Below are 9,542 nucleotides of genomic sequence, written 5' to 3' on the forward strand. Positions count from 1 at the left end.
GGTTAGTGCCAATGTTTTCTTCTAACAGTTGAAGAGTTTCGGGCTTCACATTGAGCTCTTTGATCCATTTGAAATAGACTTCTGTGCAAGGTGAAAGTTAGGGGTTTAGTTTCATTCTTCTATAGGCGGAGATCTAGTTTTTCCAGCACCATTTGCTGAAAATGCTTTCTTTCCTCCAGTGAATGTTCTTGGTTCAATTGTCAAATATCAGGTCACTGAAATTGTATGTACTTATATTTGGGTCTTCAATTTTGTTTCTACCTGTAGATCTACAGGTCTAATTTTGTGCCAGTACCTTGTTTTTATGACTATAGCTCTGTAATATCATTTTAAATCTGGCATAGTAATCCACCACAGCATTGCTCTTAGTGCTCAGGGTTGCTTTGGCTAGCTGAGGTCTTTGGTACTTCCATATGAGTCTTAGGATGGTTTTTTCCATCTCTGTGAAGAACGTTATGGGGATTTTGATTGGCATTGCAATGAATTTATAAATGGCTTTTGGTAGAATGTTCATTTTTACAATCCAATCCATGAGCATGGGAGGTCCTTCCATATTCTGATGTCTTCCTCAATCTCTTTCTTTAAAGATTTAACATTTTGAATGTAGAAGTCTTTAATGTCTTTGGTCAGGTTTATTCCAAGATTTTTTTTTTTTTTTTTTTTTGAAGTTATTTTGAAGGTGGGGGTTTCCATGTACTTTTTCTCTGATTGCTTGTTATTGGTATATAGAAAGGCTACAGACTTTTGTAGATTAATTTTGTAACCTGCCTCTTTACTGAACGTGTTAATAATTTCTAGCAGTTTTTTCGTGGATTTTTTTGCGTCTCTTAGATATATCATATCATCTGCAAAAAAAAAGATAATTTGATCTCTTTTTTCCAATTATTACTCCTTTAATTTCCTTCTCTTTTCTTATTGCTTTTGCAAGAGTTTCAGGCACTATGTTAAAGAGGAATGGAGATAGTGGGCAGCCTTGTCTGGTTCCTGATTTTAATGGGAATATGTCATTTTTCTCCTTTTAGAATGATGTTGGCTGTTGGTTTGTTGTATGTGTCTTTAATTATGTTATGGTCTATTCCCTCCAGTCCAGTTCCCTCTAGGACTTTGAACATAAATGCATGTTGAATTTTGTCAAAGCCCTTCTTTGCATGTATTGAGATTACCACGTGGTTCTTGTCTTTGAGTCCATTTATATGATTTATGGTGTTTATTGACTTATGTTGAATCATCCCTGCATCTCTGGAATAAGGCTGACTTGATCATGGTGGATGATCTTTTTTATGTGTGTCTGTATGCGGTTTGCAAGTATCTTGTTCAGAATTTTTGCATCTATGTTCATTAAGGATGTGGGTCTATAGTTTTCTTTTTTGGTTGTATCTTTATCTGGCTTTGGTAAAGCCACTAGAGTGATGCTGGCTTCGTGGGAGGAATCTGGAAGTTCTCCCTCAACTTCTGTCTTTTTGAATAAGTTAAGTACTGTTGGATGTAGATCTTCTTTAAATGTCTGATAGAATTCTGCTGTAAATGCATCTGGTCCTCAGCTTTTTTTAGTCAGGAGGTTTTGTATTACTGTTTCAATTTCCTTATGTGTTATGAGTCTGTCTAAGCTGTTTCTGTCTTCTTGGTTTAGATTTGGTGGTTCCAGTGCTTTTAGATATCCATCCATTTCTTCGGGTTTTCAAATTTAGTAGTATATAGGTTTTTTTAAAAGTATTCCCTTATAATGTTCTGGAACTTTTTAGTGTCTGTTGTGATAGTTCCCCTTCTCTGATTTTATTGATATGTAGGTGCTCTTTCTTTCTTTTGGTTAAGTGGGCCAGTGGTCTGCCAATCTTGCTTATCTTTTCAAAGAACCAACTCTTGGATTCATTGATTCTTTGTATTGTTTTTTTTTGTTTCTATTTCATTAATTTCTGCTCTGATTTTTGTTATTTCCTTTTGTGTGCTGGGTTCGGGTTTCCTTTGTTGTTGCTTTTCAAGTGTCTTGAGCTGCAATGTTAAGTCATTTATTTGTGTTCTTTTTAATTTTTTAATATAGGCACTTAGAGCTATAAACTTCCCTGTAAGGAAAGCTTTCAATGTGTCCCAGAGGTTTTGTTGTGTTGTATTATCTTTTTCATTTAGGTCCAGGAATTCTATTACTTCTTTTTTAATGTCTCCTTTGACTCATTCATCATTCAGGAGTGTATTGTTTAATCTCCATATGTTCATGTAATGACTAGGGTCTCTTCCAGTGTTGATTTTAAGCTTTATTACATTGTGGTCTGATAGAATGCATGGAATTATTTCAGTATTTGTTGAGGTTTGTTTTGTGCCCCAGTATATTTTGGAGAGAGTTTCATGGGACACTGAATAGAAAGTATATTTGTTGGTGCTTGGGTGGAATATTTGGTAGATGTCTGTTTGGCCCATTTGATGTGGTATTTTAATTAATTCAAATGTCGCTCTGGTAATTCTCTGTCCTGTTGACCTATGTGATGGTGACAATGGGGTATTGACGTCCCCTATTATTAATGAGTTGGGAGTAATCTGGGTCTTAATGTCCTGTAGTACTGAATTTATGAAGTTCCATGCACCAGAGTTTGGTGAATATATATCCATGATTATACCTTCTTGGTCAATTTTTCCTTTATTCAGAATGAAGTGGCCCTTTTTATCTCTCCTGATTAGTGGAATATTTTTTCCATCCTTTCACCTTAAGGTATTGCCTCTCCTTGAAAGTGAGAAGAGTTTCTTGCAGAGAACAAAAAGATGGGTTTTGTTTCTTAATCCATTAAACTAGTCTGTGTGTTTTGACTGGGGAGTTCAGTCCATTGAGCTTTAAAGTTATTAATGAAAGTCATGTATTGATTACTCTCATTTTTATTTCTCTTCACATTCTTGGCATAGCTGTGTATTTCCATAGTTATTCCTTCATTATGTTTCTTTCTGTAACACCTTGGATAGAGTCCTTCCTTTCTTCAGCTCTTTTATTGCTTCAGGAATTGTCTGAAGGGCTGGTAATTCAGCCCTTTCAGCCTATTTAGGTCATGGAAGATTTTTCTTTCCCCTTCAACTATAATAGATATTTTGGCTTGGTAAGATAATCTGGGCTGGCATCTGTGATCACTTAGTACTAGGAATACTTTGCTCCAGGCTCTTCTGGCTTTCATCGTTTGCACTGAAAAGTCAGCTGTAATTCTGATGGATTTTCCTTTATATATAACTTGTTGTTTTTCTTTTGAAGTTTTCAGTATTTTCTCTTTGTTCTGTACGTTTAATGTTTTTACTATGATGGAACGTGGAGAGTTTCTTTTCTGGTCCTGTCTACTTCTATATGCTTCTTGTATTTGTATGGTCATGCCTTTCTTTAATTTTGGGAAATTTTCTTCTACAATCCTGTTGAAGATCTGGGCCATACCATTATCTTGAGATTCTTTTCCTTCCTGCATGCCTATGATTTGTAAGTTTGGCCTTATTGAGTTTTCCATTCTTGTGTTTTCCTAAATTTCTCATAATCTTTGCTTGTATGGTCTAATTTGTCCACTTTATCTTCCAGTCTTGATATTTTGTTTTCCATTTCATTCATCTTATAGGTGAGGCGTTCTCCAGTCATGTCTAATTGGCTTACTGAGTGTTTCACTTCCTTCTTCATTTCAACCTGAGTATTCTTCAATATTTCTAAATCTTTTCTGAATTCATTCAGAAGTTTATCCCTATCTTCTTTCAGTCCTTGGATTTATTTGTGTGTTCTTTAATTTCACTGAATTATTTTATCATGTTTATAATTGTTCTTTTGAGTTCATGTCCTATGTTGTCTCTAGGGCTTTCTCATTGTGCTCTAAAGGACTGCTGGTACTTGGTAAGGATATATTATTTTGATTTTTCATGTTTGACCAGCTATGGAACTCTGTAATTATATCCATACATTGCAAAAAGAAGCTTCTTTAATGAGTGGTGAGAGGTATACTTGTCTGTAAATATAAGAATACATATTTAACACAGAGAAAGAAATTACATTTACCTGGGGATGTGGTAGACCTCGGTTTTTTTTTCCCTAGGATCTATGACCTCTCCAGCCATGTGTATCTGACTATTTACAGTACAGCACGTGTTGCCTCCCATTTAGCAATCTTAAGTCCAATTAGGTAGCTGTGAATTAGCCCCAAGATAAAAGTGCCTCTACTGCACCAATAGAATTAATTTGTTGTGCTGATCATTGTTATGATTAGTGGGCTTTACAGCTGGATTGAATTTACTTCCTTAGCAGCTTACATAGTATCCTCTGAATGTGTACAAGCTAGTCTTCAGGGAAAAGATTTCTAGGTCAGTTCCAGCTCGATTGTTCCAAGTCCTTTGTCTCAGGAATGTCCTGTCTTCAGAAATAGGGTCTTACCTTCAAGTTCTGGGAGGCAGTCAAGGGCTGTGGCAATAGCCACCTTGGTACTACCTTGACCAACAACTCAAATGGAGAGGTCTATAGTCTGGCACTGTGTTTCTTGTTATGTAGCCTTCAGTTGGACATGCACTCATTAACACTGAGGAGACCTCCACTATGTAAATGTGCCACATTTTCATTTTCCATTCATCAGTGGTGGGATATTTAAATTGATTTAATTTTAACTATCTTGAAAAGAGTAGAAAAAACAAGACTGCACAAGTATCTTTGTGGTAGGATTTATCCTTTGGGTATACACCAAGGAGTGATATAACCATATCATATGATAGATTTATTTTAAGAGAGTTCTCCATACTGCTTTCCACAGTGGTTGCACCAGTTTGTAATCCCACCAGCAATGAATGAGCATTCCCTTTTACCTGCAATCTCGACAAATGATATTTGGTGTCATTTGTTTGCTTTATCTTAGGCATGCTGACTGCAGTAACAAAAAAAAAATCTTAAAGTACTTTTGATTTTCATTTCTCTAGTTACTAAGAATGTATTAAACACTATTAAAGGTGTTTCTCACTCATTATTACTTCTTCTTTTGAGAGCTCTCTGTTCAGGTCCACAGCTCATCTTTTAATTGGGTAATTTGTTTTCTTGATTCTGTGTTCTTGGATTCTTTGTGTATTCTTCTATCAGATGTATAGTTAGTGAAGATTTTCTCCCACTCTGTGTGCTTCTTCTTCACTTGACTGATTGCTTCATTTGCTGTACAGAAGCCTTTTAGTTTAATGAGGTTCCATTTGTTGCTTGTTGACCATAGTTCCTGAGCAACTGATGTCCTATTTATAGTCTTTCCTGTACCTATACCTTGTATGGTACTGCCTACGTTTTCTTCTAACAGTTTCAGTGCTCAGGATTTACATTGAGGTCTTTGTACTTTGAATTGCTTTATTAAGTTTTTGAATTCCATCTTCATTTCAGCCTGAGTTTTCAACAGTATTTCTATTTCTTTTGGGAATTTGTTTTTCACGTCCTTAGTTGCCTCTGTGATTTCATTCAGTTGTGTATTCATGTGTTCCAGTCCTCTTCTAATTCTTTGAGTTGTTTGTGTGTTCATTAAAGTTGTTGAATTCTTTGACCATGTTTATGATTATTCTTTTAAATTCCCAATCCTTGAGTTCCCCTGGGTAGTTCTCATTGTAGTACATGTCTATATGACTGGTGGATTTTTGTGGGGACATATTATCTTAGTTTTTCGTATTATTTGTGTTTTTGTATTGTGATCTGGGTCTGTGGATTTCTTGTGCTGGTTGTGTGTCTGATATGAATTCTAACCTGCTTTTGTTTAGCTGAACTTTCTGTTTTTATTATTGATAAAACTTGTTTGATTTCTGATTGGGGTTGAACACTTGGTTGGTCTTTGCTTCATGTCTCACTTTTTTTCTTTCTGAATCAGTTCTTTCTATTGTAAATAATTAATATTGTACAGTAAAAAAGGGGCAATAATTGGTCATTAAGGAGATAAGATACTGGAACACCCTGACAGGCACTACCCACACACTTCTGCTCTTGTCCTGCCTTTTCTCCCCTTCTGCCTCCACAGTGGGGCAGCTTTCCTGGACTCCTGCTCTTCTTGGAGTTGCATGTCATGGCCCCTAATTAAGTTGGGGTGGATCATGAGTTAATTCTGTGCCAATCAAGTTTGCTGTCTTTTGATTGGCTGATAAACTTTGTGACCCGGAGGGGTGGGAATCTCACATCATGTAGATAAAGGCTGTGTGCACCAGTGTGTGTTGCCCATCGCTGTCCTCTGTGCTGCCTGGCCGTACAAGCAGTATGTTCATTTTCGTCCTGCTTTTTGTTCCCTGTCACTGTGGCTTCACAGAGTTTGAACCTGCCCCACCAAGGCCTGGATCCCTGGCTAGAAAGAGAGATTTTGGGTGTCCCTGGACTCTGTAGATAAAGAAAACAGGGGGGCCAGGGCTTCCTTTTCCCCCCATCAGAAGACTTCCTTACAATTTTTTTTTTCTTTTGGAAACGAACATTTTCAGAAGTCTTGGAAGCATGATTTCTCAGAAACTGTTTTAAATGCCTACAAGGGCAGACTTAGCAATACCATGGAGAAGGTACAAATGCTGAAAACATTTCTGCTGTGCTGTGCAATAAGTTCTGATGCCTTCTGTCCTCCTGTGCTGGGCCGGGAGACTGCCAGCTGTCTGTGACTTGTCTCCATCCATACTGCACTGCACTGTGGCCCTTCCCACTAATGGCCTTCTCTTCCCTGTTCTGTAGAGAGCTTCTGGAGACCACATGCCACTTGGCCAAGACACTTAAGAGGCATGGAGTGCACCAAGGGGACCATATGGCCATCTACATGCCTGTGTCTCCATTGAAGATGCTGGCTATGATGGCCTGTGCCAGGATTGGAGCCATCAATACAGTGGTCTTTGCTGGCTTCAGTGCAGAGTCCTTGGCTAGGAGGATCAATGATGGTGAGCATGGGTGGGCATGGGAGTCTCAGGAGTCTCCAGGCCTTTGTACTGAATGCTAGACATGAGAGAAGAGACTGGTGGAGTGGAGCTAGACATTAAGAAGTTTCTCGGACAAATGGCAGATGCTGCCTGGTAAATGAACATTTATTCTATGAGCCCAGATCTGAATGTGTCAGATGGAGTTAGCCAGATAAAGCCAGAGGAAAGATTTCCAACAGAGGAAACAGCAGAGTTTGAGGCCTGTTGTGGGAGCAGTGCACCCATGTGAGGCCTAGAGGGCCTGACAGATCTCACAGTACAGGGGGAAGGGCACAGAGACCTGGGGAGCCCCGAGATGCTGGAAGGTATTGAAGGTTAATAGCACTGTCAGGAAGAAAGCTGAGGGGTGAGAGAACATCTGTCTCTAGAGATGTGGAGGTGAAGGACATGTGGTGCATTATTAAGGCTTTCTGACTGCAGGTGGGTCTGAGTCTCCTGGAAACAGCAGCTAGTAGTGTCTCCTTGCTTTAAGTGTTGTCAGAGGGCTGGATTGCAGACTGTCTGAATGGATGGAGTCCCACTGTCTATGCAGCCTGAGCACTCTGTTTCTCATATACAGCCCCTCCCTCACCAAGCTTCCCAGGAAGGTGACAGGTTCTGGGAGGCTCTGTGACTTGTTCTGTTCTCAATATCTGCAGGGGTCTCTCCCTCTCTTTGTGGGTCATTGGCCACCAATCCATGAGGGCAGGGGGAGCAGAAGTGATGAACGGGGTCAGGACGGCCAGTGAGCACTGACGGAAGAAAGCCCTTCCGGGAAAGCTGGTCCCAGGCGCAGTGAAACAGCAGTGATACAGCTCCAGACACAGTGAAACAGCTCCGTTTATCTAGTGGGAGAACTAGAGAATTTATAGTGTGGAGGCAGTAGCCAAAGCCTCAGCTGATAGGTGCTCATAGTATGATTTATTTACATGTGGTAGTGGGCTTCTATCATCCAAATATCAGGCAATGCCTGATTATCATATAGAAAAAACCTGGGGGCAGTTTTTACTCCAGGTAACTATGCCAAAGGTCATGTTCCAAATAAGGTCAGGCATCCGTGCTTGGTGGCACTTTCCAGGTAAGCCAGGAAGAGAGCAGGAGGCCCCCTGCTGAAAAGGGTAGTCCTTCCATTTGGCACCGAGCCCCTCAGGGCTATCTGGACATGGAGAACTACAACCCTAACAGCACGGTTTCCCAAGGTCTCCCCCTGTTTGTTTTAAAATGGAGAAGTGTCATCACAAGCCTTAAGAGCCAACTCATCTATCTCGGGAGAATTTAAAGTTTGGTAATTGACCATGACCTGTTTGGTAGTAATTTTAGCAATGATGGTAATTTGTCAGTGAAGAAATTGTATGAAACAGGGAGCAAGCATCAAAATGACACACAGCATGATCAGGAGGCCAACAAAGGGTAGGAGCCATGAAAACAAGGGATTACTAAACCAACCTAATTGTTTCGTGGGTTGAAATCTTGAAAATAGATCATTACGAAGTTTTTTGAGAGTGTTAACATTGGTTTCAACAACATTTGATTCATTTACAAAAAAACAGCATTCCTCTCCCAATACCACACACGTCCCCCCATGTTCAGCAGTTATTAAGTCCAGTGCTCTTCGGTTTTGCTCCAAAACCCAAGAGAGTTCATTTGTCATTGGAGAGATTCGAGGCTGTCAGTTGTGGATGCCATTGCCTGGTCCAGCTTGTCTCGAAAGTCTCCTGCCAGGTGATGGGTTTGTACAATAGCAGCAGTCGCAGCGCCTCCAGCACCCAGGGAGAGGGCAAGTCCGAGCCCTACTAGCAAAGGGATGAAGATTTCTCTTCACTGGCGGCTGTGAAGGAGGAGGGCAGCTTCCTCTTTCTCGAGTAAATACACCTGGGGTGTAATCATTACCGGTATACGAAAGGTGGACAAAGAGGAGTTAACACAGTGTTGGGCTTTTCCTTTGCACCATAGGAAAAGAGGAGGGGTGACACATGCTATCCTGGAGAGAGTAATGTTAGTGAGGCATTTGTAATGAGTAGGCTTACTCTTGCTGGAAATGCAAATTGGATAGTTAGCCAGTTGTTCGAATAAGGGAATATCCATCAGATGAGAGTCAGTGAAATCTTTTTTTGTTTCTGGGTACAAAAGGGTGGTATTAACTGGTACTGCTGTCAGTAAAGGTCTATTGCTGGATGCACAAAAGAAACAGAGGCATTAGGGTGGGTGGTGAAGGGAAGAAAGTTAGCAACATATTGAATGTATTGGCTCCAGGACATAGTTGATCTTATCTGGTCCTCTGTTTATCCTGTAGAATAATATCATGATGAGTTAGCACAGACTTAGCTGCAGGTACAAGGTGTCAAGAGATATGAAAGTCAGCTGTAGGGTAGCTAGAGAATGCACCTGAGTAGAACTTTCCTATTACTCCGATACGCCAGCGATCGTCCCATGGATCTGCAACATATATTAGGGAATAGTCATGGTTCCCATAGAAATACTTATTATCCTTTAGGTAGATGCTTCTTTCCTGTCCTGTTATGCCCTGATATCCCCCAGTGAATCCTAGTTCCAACCTACAGGGATTGAAATAGCGGCAGCCCCCATAGGTATCAACTTCCTTGAGGCATGATGGATCTCTTTGTCGAAAAGGGAAGAAAACATATTCGTTAGTTCCATATCTG

Source organism: Nannospalax galili, unplaced genomic scaffold, assembly GCF_000622305.1.
Source record: "Nannospalax galili isolate Female #2095 unplaced genomic scaffold, S.galili_v1.0 scaffold52, whole genome shotgun sequence".
In the NCBI taxonomy this organism is placed as follows: Eukaryota; Metazoa; Chordata; class Mammalia; order Rodentia; family Spalacidae; genus Nannospalax; species Nannospalax galili.